Source organism: Hyperolius riggenbachi, chromosome 4, assembly GCF_040937935.1.
Source record: "Hyperolius riggenbachi isolate aHypRig1 chromosome 4, aHypRig1.pri, whole genome shotgun sequence".
Taxonomy (NCBI): Eukaryota; Metazoa; Chordata; class Amphibia; order Anura; family Hyperoliidae; genus Hyperolius; species Hyperolius riggenbachi.
In genome coordinates, this window is record NC_090649.1 from 56,624,191 (window position 1) to 56,637,098 (window position 12,908).

The 12,908-nt window shown below is 43.1% G+C and overlaps 1 protein-coding gene across 3 annotated transcripts in view; it reads left to right on the forward strand.

Moving 5' to 3' along the window:
• NCOA1 (nuclear receptor coactivator 1) overlaps positions 1-12,908 on the forward strand; it is a 712,820-nt gene that overhangs the window by 162,027 nt on the left and 537,885 nt on the right. The window lies entirely within an intron of this gene.

Sequence of the window (12,908 nt, forward strand, 5' to 3'; positions counted from 1 at the left end):
TGTTGTAGGTCTTTGGTGCTGGTCTGTGGGTTGACTCCAATTGTTCTCACCATTTGTCGCTTCTGTTTATCCGAGATTTTTCTTGGTCTGCCACTTCGAGCCTTAAAGAGAACCCGAGGTGGGAATTACTTTTACTATTGGGGCACAGAGGCTGGTTGTGCGCACTAAGACCAGCCTCTGTTGCCCCATCGTGTGCCTCCATGTCCCCCCTGCTCGCCGCTATACCCCCCGCATTGCTGGCTGTGTCGCCAGCTCAATGTTTACCTTGCGCTGTCAGTCAGCGCCGCTCCCCCGCCTCCTCCGCATCGGCGCCACCCGCCGCGTCACTTCCCTCCTATCAGCGGGAGGGAAGGGACACGGGCGGGTGCGCCGATGCGGAGGAGGCAGGGGAGCAGCGCTGACTGACAGCGCAAGGTAAACATTGAGCTGGCGACACGCTGCGTGTCGCCAGCAATGCGGGGGGTATAGCGGCGAGCAGGGGGGACATGGAGGCACACGATGGGGCAACAGAGGCTGGTCTTAGTGCGCACAACCAGCCTCTGTGCCCCAATAGTAAAAGTAATTCCCACCTCGGGTTCTCTTTAAAGAGACACTGAAGCGAAAAAAAAATGATGATATTATGATTTGTATGTGTAGTACAGCTAAGAAAAAAAACATTAAGATCAGATACATCAGTCTAATTGTTTCCAGTACAGGAAGAGTTGAGAAACTCCAGTTGTTATCTCTATGCAAAAAAGCTATTAAGCTCTCTGACTAAGGGCTGGTTCACACGGGCGTCTGCTGAGCTTTTGCTTGGCATTGCGTTCAAACGCCAGCGTTTAAAAGCTAGCTTTTGAAGGCTTTTGTAAAGCGTTCAAGGCTAGCAGTTCTGGTCTCTGCTATTGTTTCCTCGCGTTTACTGCCTCTGAAAGCAGCATGTTGCTTTTGAGACTAGACGCAACGCTGGGATCTACTGCCAGGCTTTCATGAAAGCCTGCAAAAGCCAGCTCTAAACGCTCCCATTCACTTGCATGGGATAGCAGTAGATCCCAAAAAACGCTGCATCTGAAACGCTGCGTCTGAAACGCTGCGTTAAACGCCACAAAAACGCCCGTCTGAACCAGCCCTAAGTTAGTCGTGGAGAGGGCTGTTATCTGACTTTTATTATCTCAACTGTAATTGAACTGTTTACTTTTCCTCTGCTAGAGGAGAGGTCATTACTTCACATACTGCTCTGAAAGACTCATTTTGAATGCTGAGTGTTGTGTAATCTGCACATATTATAGGATAATGCAATGTTAGAAAAAACACTATATACCTGAAAATAAAAATATGCGAATATTTTCTTTGCTGCTAATCTTCTAGTAATTATTCATAGTACACAACCAATTCATTATATCATATATTTTTTTTTCGCTTCAGTGTCTCTTTAACTTGAACTGAGCCTGTGGTCTTCCATTTCCTTAATATGTTGCTAAAAGCTAAAATCTCTGAGACAGCTCTGAGATAGCTTCCCCTAAACCATGATGGTGACCAATCTTTGTCTTCAGGTCATTTGAGAGTTGTTTTGAGCCCCCATGTTGCTACTCTTCATAAAAAAATAAAAGAGGAGGGAAACTTACAATTGACTCCCTTAAATACTCTTTCTCATAATTGGATTCACCTGTGTATGTAGGTCAGGGGTCACTGAGCTTACCAAGCCAATTTGAGTTCCAATAATTAGTTCTAAAGGTTTTGGAATCAATACAATTACAACAGTGCCCAAATTTATGTGCCTGCCTAATTGTATTTAAAAAAATATTGTGCACTTTCTGAAAATCCAATAAACTTCATATCACTTCTCAAATATCACTGTGTGTGTTTTTATCGTAACAACCAACAATTTATACTGGAAAATCATGACAATTAAAGAGACACTGAAGCGAAAAAAAAATAATAATGATATAGTGAATTGGTTGTGTACTATGAATAATTACTAGAAGATTAGCAGCAAAGAAAATATTCTCATACTTTTATTTTCAGGTATATAGTGTTTTTTCTAACATTGCATCATTCTATAATATGTGCAGATTACACAACACTCAGCATTCAAAATGAGTCTTTCAGAGCAGTCTGTGAAGTAATGACCTCTCCTCTAGCAGAGGAAAAGTAAATAGTCCAGGAACAGTTGAGATAATAAAAGTCAGATAACAGCCCTCTCCAGGACTAACTTAGTCGGAGAGCTTAATGGCTTGTTTGCATAGAGATAACAACTGGAGTTTCTCAACTCTTCCTGTACTGGAAACAATTACACTGATGTATCTGATCTTAATGTTTTATTTCTTAGCTGTGCTACACATACAAATCATAATATCATCATTTTTTTTTTCACTTCAGTGTCTTTAAAGAGAGTCTGAAGCGAGAATAAATCTTGCGTCAGACCTCATAGATAGCAGGGGCATGTGTGCCCCTGCTAAAACGCTGCTATCCCGCGGCTTAACGGGGGTCCCTTCACCCCCAAATCCCCTCGGTGCAGCGGGGGAGCGCTTCCGCATTGGGGCAGGGCTAACCGCTGCAGCCCTGCCCCACACGCGTCTGTCAGACGCATACCTCCGCCTCTCCCCGCCCCTCTCAGTCTTCCTTCACTGAGAGGGGCGGGGGAGAAGCGGCGATGCGCGTCTGATAGACGCGCTGGGAGGCAGGGCTGAAGCCGTTAGCCCTGCCTCCAGGAAGAAAAATCAGCGACCAAGTCTGCGACCAAGGTTTGCGGGGGGTGGGTTGAGGGGTCAGGGACCCTCGTTCAGCCGCGGGATAGCAGCGTTTTAGCAGGGGCACACATGCCCCTGCTATATATGAGAGCTGAAGCGAGATTTATTCTCGCTTCAGAGTCTCTTTAACAAGGTTGCCCAAACCTTCACATCCCACTGTATAACTGTATTAGTAATAAAAAGTAGGAGAACACATTTTTATTGAATCTTCTGGCAGAGTTTTACCCCACTTTAAAATCAATGAGCTACCTTGAGAGGGGCAGACAACAGGGAGGACCCTTCCTCCTGCTATGCAGGGTAACAAGGATGTGTGGATCACAAGAGTGGCTGAACCTAAACACCATTACAAGTACTTTGGCAGGCAGAACTTTGCATCTGGATGTACTCCAAGCGTATATTCTGCTGGAATTTAGCAAACAAAGCCAGGCTTGCTCCTTGTCAGTTTCTAATGCAATCGTCGCCCCACAGAGCAGAATCCTAACAGACTGAACAGGATCGGCTAATGATTCAGCAGCTTCTGCATTCAGAGGTTTCTCTTTCCTTGGAATTGCATTGTGCTTGGTAGAAGCGCGCAGAATAGACTCTCAAGAGCTGCCTTAGATATATAATGGCCACAGCGCTACATCTATGCGAAAAATGTCAGCTATGCGCTACAGCTGCAGGAATGCAGAGCAGTCATCCAAAGTTTCTAGAAGCCATTAAAGTTTAGAGCGCAATGCATATTCTCATATAAGATAAAAGCTGCAATGAAGTTATAAAGGCTGCTATAAAGTTAAAGGGTAATTCAATTTTCCCAAAGTAAAGAAAGAATGTATTCCCTTTATGACAACTATGTGCATTTCAAAGATGTCAGGAAATAATTCTTAAAGAGAAACTTTAACCAAGGATTGAACTTTATCCCAATCAGTAGCCGATACCCCCTATGAGAAATCTATACCTTTTCTCTAATAGATAGATCATCAGGGGGGCTGCGTGGCTGATATTGTGGTGAAAACCCCTCCCAGGTTGTGATGCCATGACCATGGTCCTGACAGTTTCCTGTCTGTGAACCTTGTTGCATTGTGGGAAATAATGGCTTTTTCCAACTGCCAGGCAAGCAGTATCTCCCTTTGTGCATAGAACTCTCAGTAACAAACATTCCGCACAGATCACCTGGCAGAGCTAAAGATGTCACCACCAGTGATTAAATTTCAAAATGCAAATCAGGGAGAGGAAAGATTTTACAATGGATGAACACAGAACTAAATCCTCTATAAAAGAATGTTGTAAAAAGAAGTAATTTTATTCATTGTTATTTTCACTACAGTTCCTTTTTGCTTACTGTCCCTCGTGTCATCTCTTTTATGTTGAGAGCCCAAGCATACTGGAAAGAGAACTGAATTAGATATGGCTGAACATTAGGCAATCTGCTTTACCACTTGATGTGAATAGTCCTATCTACATAAACCCAAAGAGAAAAGATCATCTGCATGGGCAAAAAAATCAAATAACACAAAACCAAAATAAAGCTTCATCACCAAAATCTTTATTGTAAACACTGCGACAAGAATGAGTTAAAAACATCTAAAATATAGGGATGATAGATACTGGGGGACTGCTGATACAATGATCAAAAAATGACATGAAATATAAATGTATATGGTCAAAACCAAAACTAATGAGCATAAATGGCACTAGACAGAAATAACAGAAGTATGTCATCAGTGATAAATCACTACAACAAATGCTGGCACTAATACTCCAGTGGAACATGTAACTACTGGAGTAAAGCAATATGCAATACAAAAAGAGGTCTTGAGAAAGCGGCGTTGCCGCGATACGCGTGGAGGGGGACACTCGGGGACGCTTTGATGACTGATACATGCACTGACAGGTATGTCTTCTGCGCACTTTTTTGACTTATAGTGTGGGTTTGGCAGGTGCTTGCCTTAGATATTTTTTCAGGTATACTGCATTATACATTGCGAGAGGTCCTGGTTATATGTTCATACCCAGCCATCCCTGATCTTTTCAAGTCTTTTTGTATTGCATATTGCTTTACTCTAGTGGTTACATGTTCCACTGGAGTATTAGGGTATTAGGGCTGTATGGGCAGCACGGTGGCGTAGTGGTTAGCTCTCTCGCCTTGCAGCGCTGGGTCCCTGGTTCGAATCCCACCCAGGGCACTATCTGCAAAGAGTTTGTATGTTCTCTCCGTGTCTGCGTGGGTTTCCTCCGGGCACTCCGGTTTCCTCCCACATTCCAAAAACATACGGATAAGTTAATTGGCTCCCCCTAAAAATTGGCCCTAGACTACAGTACGTTCACTACATAATATAGACATATGGCGATGGTAGGGATTAGATTGTGAGCTCCTTTGAGGGACAGTTAGTGACAAGACAATATATATATACACTGTACAGCGCTGCGTAATATGTCGGCGCTATATAAATACTAAATAATAATAATAATAATAATAGTGCCAGCATTTGTTGTAGTGATTTATCACTGATGACATACTTCTGTTATTTCTGTCTAGTGCCATTTATGCTCATTAGTTTTGGTTTTGACCATATACATTTATATTTCATGTCATTTTTTGATCATTGTATCAGCAGTCCCCCAGTATCTATCATCCCTATATTTTAGATGTTTTTAACTCATTCTTGTCGCAGTGTTTACAATAAAGATTTTAGTGATGAAGCTTTATTTTGGTTTTGTGTTATTTGATTTTTTGCCCATGCAGATGATCTTTTCTCTTTGGGTTTATGCAGTTTGTTCACATCTGATGGGGCACTTATCATGGTGCAATATATTTAATTTAGACTCAGTTTTCGTTGGGAATAGTCCTATCTACATGTCAGAAACCATGTTCTCCCCTTGTCTGCATTGGTTTCCTCTGGGTACTTCGGTTTCCTCCCACATCCCAAAAACATACAGATAAGTTAATTGGCTCCCCCCTAAATTTGCCCTAGACTATGATACATACACTACGTGATACATACATAGACATATGACAGCGGTAGGGACTAGATTGTGAGCTCCTGTGAGGGACATTTAGTGAAAGACAATATATATATATATATATATATATATATATATATATATATATACTGTACAGCGCTGCATAAGGTGTTGGCACTATATAAATACTAAATAGTAATAATAATACCAAATGCCTTGATAGCATAGGGATATAGTGTAGGCGCCTCTAATCACTCTATCTACACTATATCCCCTATGCTATCAAGGCACTTTGTATTGACCTGAGGAAGCGGGCCATGACCTGTGAAACGCGTTGTCAGATTGCTTTATGTATAAAAACTTTTTTCCAGTTGATCTGGTGTCTATATCTTCTGGAGAGGTAAGCATTTGTCTCTCTTTTTTATTATTTTTTTATTTATATTTGAAAACACTAAAATAGAACACACATTGGGTGCCTCCATCCTACCCATCACCAAATGATTTAGGCAGCTCCGGCTTAATGCCAATGCCCAAGCGCGACTATACTGCGCCTGCGCGAAGAGGAGTGCGGCCCCAATCAGACTACCTACAAGCTCTTGTCGGTAACCTTTTGAAGGGTCTGCGCTCAGCAACATTGGACCAAAGGATGGCGTGGAAGCCTTTATAGTAGGGGTGCCCATTAGGTAGATCACGATCTACGATCGCGAAGGACTTCATGGTAGATGGCTGGAAGGTGTAATGGTTAAGGGCTCTGCCTCTGACACAGGAGACCTGGGTTCGAATCTCGGCTCTGCCTGTTCAGTAAGCCAGAAGCTATTGAGTAGGAGACCTTAGGCAAGTCTCCCTAACACTGCTACTGCCTATGGAGAACGTCCTAGTGGCTGCAGCTCTGGCGCTTTGAGTCCGCCAAGAGAAAAGCGCAATATAAACGTTCTGTGTTTGTCTGTGTGTTTGTAGATCCCGATTCCACTACAGTTTCCATTCTGTATATACAAATGTGCTCCCAACATTGTACATGGGTGGATCATTTTGACTTGCTAATTTTTTAAAGTAGCTCACAAGCCGAAAAAGTGTGGCCACCTCTGCTTTATAGGGTTCATAGGCTTCCTTCTTAGGTAAGTATGATATTTTGTACCCGAGCTTCAGCTTTCGGCGGCCAGCGAAAACGTATTTACCGCTTGTGTGAACCAGCCCTCACTGCTCATTCTCTGCGTTGCACCTGGGTACATACAGGCAAACCTTCGCTTGTCTAATTTAAAAGAAAAAAAATCAAACTTCCCGATAGACAAAGGCTTTCAACCCACATAGCTGAGTTCAGCGTCAATGTGTTTTTGTGACTGTGCATGGGAGAGAAAGCGAGGAGTGCGGAGTCATAGAGTATAAAGAATAGTTCATCCCTCCGCACTGCTGCTGCTTGATGGCTGCCCGCTGCTGTGTTAGGATCTCATAGTCCATTAGCCAAGATACAAAATAAACTCAAAAACCCCGGTTCAATATGACCAAGATAGGCGAGATTGATTTATGTACCAGCAGGATGATGTCGCCTTACACAGCCCAGTGTAGAGTGCAGTATTCATTTGAAGCAGAACTGCATTCAAAACTATCCTACATCTTGTGCAGGGCTGTGGAGTCAGAGTCGAGGAGTCGGAGCAATTTTGGGTACCTGGAGCCGGGAACAAAATGCACCAACTCCGACTCCTAATAAATTTAAACTGTAATTAAAAGACAGAATATGATAAAATGTTCTATATCTCTGATACAGTAGAATCCCTTTATAGTAAACTCCAAGGGACCAGGAAAAGTAGTTTACTATATCAGAAGTTTACTATAGCGGGATTAGTCATTGCAGAGGCATACAAATTGACCCCGCAATGGGTGCATCCGTGGGGGGCCCATAGGGGGAGAAGCCTCAGTGGGGCCTTTGGCTCTGGGACCCGACCAGGGCCGTTTTTAGGGGCAGAGGGGGGTTTAGCACAGGAAGGGGTGCAGCGGGCACACACAGCGGCTACTGGGGGCACCTATAACTGGCTACCTATACTGGGAGAACCTATAACTGGCTATCTATACTGGGGCATCTATAAGTGGCTATCTATACTGGGGGTACCTATAACTGGCTACCTATACTGTAAGTTTTTTTTGCTTTATTTTTTTTTTGCATTTCCAACTTCTGTTGGGGGGGGGGGGGGGCAGTGATTTCTAGCTATGCCCCTGGGTGAAAAATTGTATATTTATACAGTCGCACTTGTTGGGACCTGAGGACTGAGTTTACTATATCCAAAGGTTTACTGTATGAAAGTTTACTATTCTACTGTAATAGTCACCATAAAAAACTTGTGCTGTATATACAGTAATAGCAGTGCTTAGTCCACAAACCTGAAATAAACCAATCAAAAAACAAGTTACTTGTGCTGTGGTAGGTTTAGCGCGCAATGTAATGTGCGTGAAGGTTTGCGCTCGACAACCTTTGTTAGTGCGCGCACATAAATCTTTACGCGTGCAAACCCTTATACGCATTACATTGCGTGATAAACGCATAGCGCGGTTGTGCTATGCGTTACCATGGTTTTGTAAATCAAGCCCATTGTCTGTTTAAAAAAAATTCACTGGAACCCCATATCAGCTGGTTTCCAGTGCACAGATTTGTCGCCTTGCAAAAATGGCCCTGGCCTTTTCTATATCAGATATAGAAAAGGTAGAGGCCTTTTTCTGTAAGGTGTCAGGGCTGTGCGCTGCAATCTGGCCGATATGGGGCGCCGGCGACATGCTGAAGCCTTCACATTGGCAATGGCAGGCCGAGATGGCCGACAGGGTATAGTGTCAGCTTGGTTTTTGTTCCCAAAAGCAGATGCCATCTTAATATAGCTTTAAAATTCCTAAGCTTTGGCAGTGATGAAATGCCTTTTACATGTTATATACTTTCGATTAACAAGATTGTTATATGCAAATTAGAGGAGTCAGAGTCGAGGAGTCTAAGGTAAGTCTATGTTCTGACTCCACAGCCCTAGGTTTGTACAGAGTGGGGAATCGTTGGAATTCTTACAAGTTTTTTTTTTTTTTTTTTTTTTTAATCTTGTTATCCAGTTCCTGTAGCCACAGGTGCAACAGGAAGTGATGGTGGTCGCCTCCAGTAGAGACATAGGAAGCTGTTTAATTCTAAGGGTTGAAACCCACTAGGGCGCTCAATGCAAAGTATGTAAGCGCTGCATAAATTGCTTATCAAAGCTATTATGCAGCACTTTGGGGCCTGAGCAATTAGCTTTGTAAAAGACTTTAACCTATTTTGGTTCCTGGACGTAGAAACTACGTCCAGGAACCATGCGCGCTCCCGCGCACTCCCGCGGCCGATCGTGCACGCGCACTCCCGGCCGCGGATTCGGTAGCCAAGGAATCAATGTATCGGGCTATGGTGCCCGATCACTGATTCCTCTCCCCCGCTGAAAAAGCGACAGCTTCTCTCGGAAGCTGCGCCTTTTCTGGCCGTTCCCTTCCCAATGCGTCACTCTAAGCGTGTGTTACGCTTAGAGTGACGTCATGTAAACAAACTCATGGCCGCCATCTTGTGGCCAAAAAGTAAAACTACAACTAAAATTAAAAAAAAGTTAAACATAACACACAATTACATTATAAAACTATACTTTACATCCCACCCTCCCAAAAATACCCAAATAAAATGTTTAGTATAAAAAAAAAAACCCATTACAATAAAAAAAAAAAAAAAAACATGTAAATATTTACCTAAGGGTCTAAACTTTTTAAATATCAATGTAAAGATGAAATATTTCTATTTTTTTTTATTTTAAACTTGTTAATAGTGATGGGAGCAAAACGGAAAAAATGCACCTTTATTTCCAAATAAAATATTGTCGCCATACATTGTGATAGGGACATAATTTTGACGGTGTAATAACCGGGACATATGGGCAAATACAAAACGTGAGTTTTAATTATGGAGGCATGTATTATTTTAAAACTATAATGGCTGAAAACTGAGAAATAATGATTTTTTCCGTTTTTTTCTTATTCTTCCTGTTAAAATGCATTTACAGTACAGTGGCTCTTAGCAAAATGTACCCCCCAAAGAAAGCCTAATTGGTGGCGGAAAAAACAAGATATAGATCAGTTCATTGTGATAAGTAGTGATAAAGTTATAGGCTAATGAATGGGAGGTGAACATTTCTCAAGTGAAAACGACGGAACCTGAATGGGTTAATATACTTACCGGGTCTCTGTATTTCCTTCTTTCTTCCATAGCTCCGCCCCTTAACCTCCTGAGCGTTACGCCGCTCAGGAGGTTTTGTTACTTTTTGCCCGATTTTTAAATAAAAGTGCTAAATGGCTATAAACCCTCTAGCTAGCACTAGGCTAGCTAGAAGAAGTCTCCGGCACCCTCCGATCCCCGCCGCTCCCCCGTTTATACATTACCCAGCCTGTCCTCCCGGGACAGCTCTGGTCTTCACTATGGGGAGGATCGCAGATGACGCCATGCGCAAACCCGATCCTCCCCATAGAGAGACCGGAGCTGTGCCGGGAGGCTGCGTGATCGCTGGATCCGGGGGGGTAACGTAAAAACGGGGGATCCAGGGGTGCCGGACACTCTTACTAGCTAGCCTAGTGCTAGCTAGAGGATTTACAGCCATTTGGCACATTTATTTATTTATTGGCGACTCCTGGGGCCACAGAGCGGTATGCCTGACACAGTGTCGGGCATACTGCTAAGGAGGTTAAGGAAGAGGTCACAGGCGCTTCTCTGATTGGTCAAACAGAAGCACATATGACCTCTTCCTCTAGGGGGCAGGGCTACGAACAGAAGAAGGACGCCTGGTAAGTATAAGAAAGTTTTATTTAAAAAAAACAAACAAACAAAATAAATTAGTAGCAAACTGGAAGCATTGTACAGGTTCCAAGCCTAAGAGGGGGTCTAAAGCTATCTATATGTTATTCAATGTATGGTCATATCAACTATTAGATAGATCCCCTCCACCATGATGGAATCTGATCTGATAGGGACCTGTTGCCTGGCTACACACTGCCCAGCGATTCGTCCTAGCGATGCCTCCTCCCAGACCTCTCCCAAGTGTATAAGTGCAGAACAGTTTGGTGAACATTCGCAAGCAACACTGCTCCTGACTTTAGCCCTGACACCAGTCTCACCAGTCATGCTACTGTCCTCAACCGTTTATTCTGACAGCCTAGCCATCTTTCCTATTACATAATCGCCATACATCAATGCCCTCCGGGGCCTCAGTGATGTCCTTGCAGTTCCCCAGACCTCCTGCCAGGGCTTAATTTTTCGTAAGGCACTGTAGGGTTGTGCCTACGGCCGCCTAATGATGAAAAGGCGGCTCATTCTCATCCCCAAGCGCCTCCCTCCTTCCTTCCCTATGCAGAGTCCCGAGCAGAGCGTAAATGAGAGGTTACTCACCCTGCTCTCTGTATTGCACTGACAAGATCTCCCTTTAGCTGGTGGTATCTCAGCCTCTGTCTATCGTGAAGTCTGATTTTTTTTTTTTTTTGTAAATTAGTAGCTGTGGCTACTTAATATTGGGTAACCTTCTGGCTACCTAATACTAAGGAGCACTGGTGGCTTCCTATGCATGACATGGGAAGTAAGGTAGAGGTAATAGCTGGGCCAGCCAGCACACTTGTGGTGCAGTTTAGAGGGAGTTTGTAGGTTCATGGAGGGCGAAGTTTAAGGTTCCAGGGTATCTGTGCTTATAGGCTCCTGTGATGTAAATCCGGACCTGCCTCCTGTTTTAAAGTCCATGACTGCGTCAACTCCGTAATTTTTGGTGGGGCTTTTGGCATAGATCCCCCTCTGGCATGCCACAGTCCGGATGTTAGACCCCTTGAAACAACTTTTCCATCACTTTTGTTGCCATGAACAGTCTTTGTAGGTTTTAAATTTTACCTGCTCATTGAAGTCTATGGCGATTCGCCTGTTCGCAAACATTTGCAGAAGTTCGTGTTCGCTGTTCGCGAACAGAAAATGTGATGTTTGCGACATCTCTAAGGAGCAGCAGGCTAGCCAGGAAATTGGCATTGCTTCTAATGAATGTGCAGTACGGATAATTAATAGAACATTAGGAGCAAAGAAAAGAGTCTCATATTTTTATATTCAGTTATATGACTTTTTTTTTTTAATAACTTTAAATCATTCTCTCATATTTTGAATTACAAACCATGAAACAGAGCAAAGCTAATGACCCTTTGAACTCCCCTGCAGTAAAACCTTATCTAAATATGTCTCTGACTGTTTCTTTGAAGTATAAGTGCTTCAGAAAATAGGACCGTCGCAGACCCAAATTTTGGTCGCAGAGCTCAGAGAAGCTCTTTTGCATAGATAACTGAAGTTTCTTAATTCTTCCTGTACTGGAAACAATATTAGACTCTGTTCTTAGCTACTAATGTTCTATTACTTATTTGTACTACACATAGAACTCATTATGTCGTAAGTTTATTTTCACTTCAGACTCCCTTAAAAGGAATTAAATATGGCAGCTTTCATATCACTTTCACCTTGAGTTCCTTTATGCCACATACAGTATAGCTGCTAAAGAAATTCACTGATCTGGTATTGTTTAGCCAGATCAAAGTGCCCAATTAGTTCTTATCAGCAGCTGTGAATAGACTGCAGTAAAGCTCTGCTTTCCCATTACAGTAAATATTGACACTTAACCCTTTCAGAACTCCCTGCAAAGGGAAGCCAAGTTAAAACTTCAGGTTTTTGTTAAGATTTCCATGAATTGTAATATACATTTATTTTTTTCCATAAAGCCCTTTTTACACTTGCATTACAAGTATGCATTGTTACCCTGTTTTACCCTGTGGTAATGCAATGGCAATGCACATCAATGGGGCCTAGTACACTTAAAGTGTCACGCTGCGCCGCAGGGCTGTGGAGTCAGTACAAAAATCTTCCGACTCCTCCGTTTATGAAACCACCGACTCCGACTCCTTAGTCTAATACTTACCAGGGCTGTGGATTTTTGTACAAAATCATCAGACTCCGACTCCTCAGTTTATGAAATCATTGACTCCGTCTCCAGGTACCCAAACTTGTTCCGACTCCGACTTCACAGCCCTGCTGCGCCAAAAGTGCCGCCAAGCCGCTGCAAAGTCTAAAGCGTGTTTCTGCCAGACTTACGCAGTGGTGGAAGTAATAAAAGTCAGTGGGCGATGAGTACCTTTTAAAAAGTTTGGCATCGGCGTTGCCCATGTGCGGAACAACAGTAATACGAC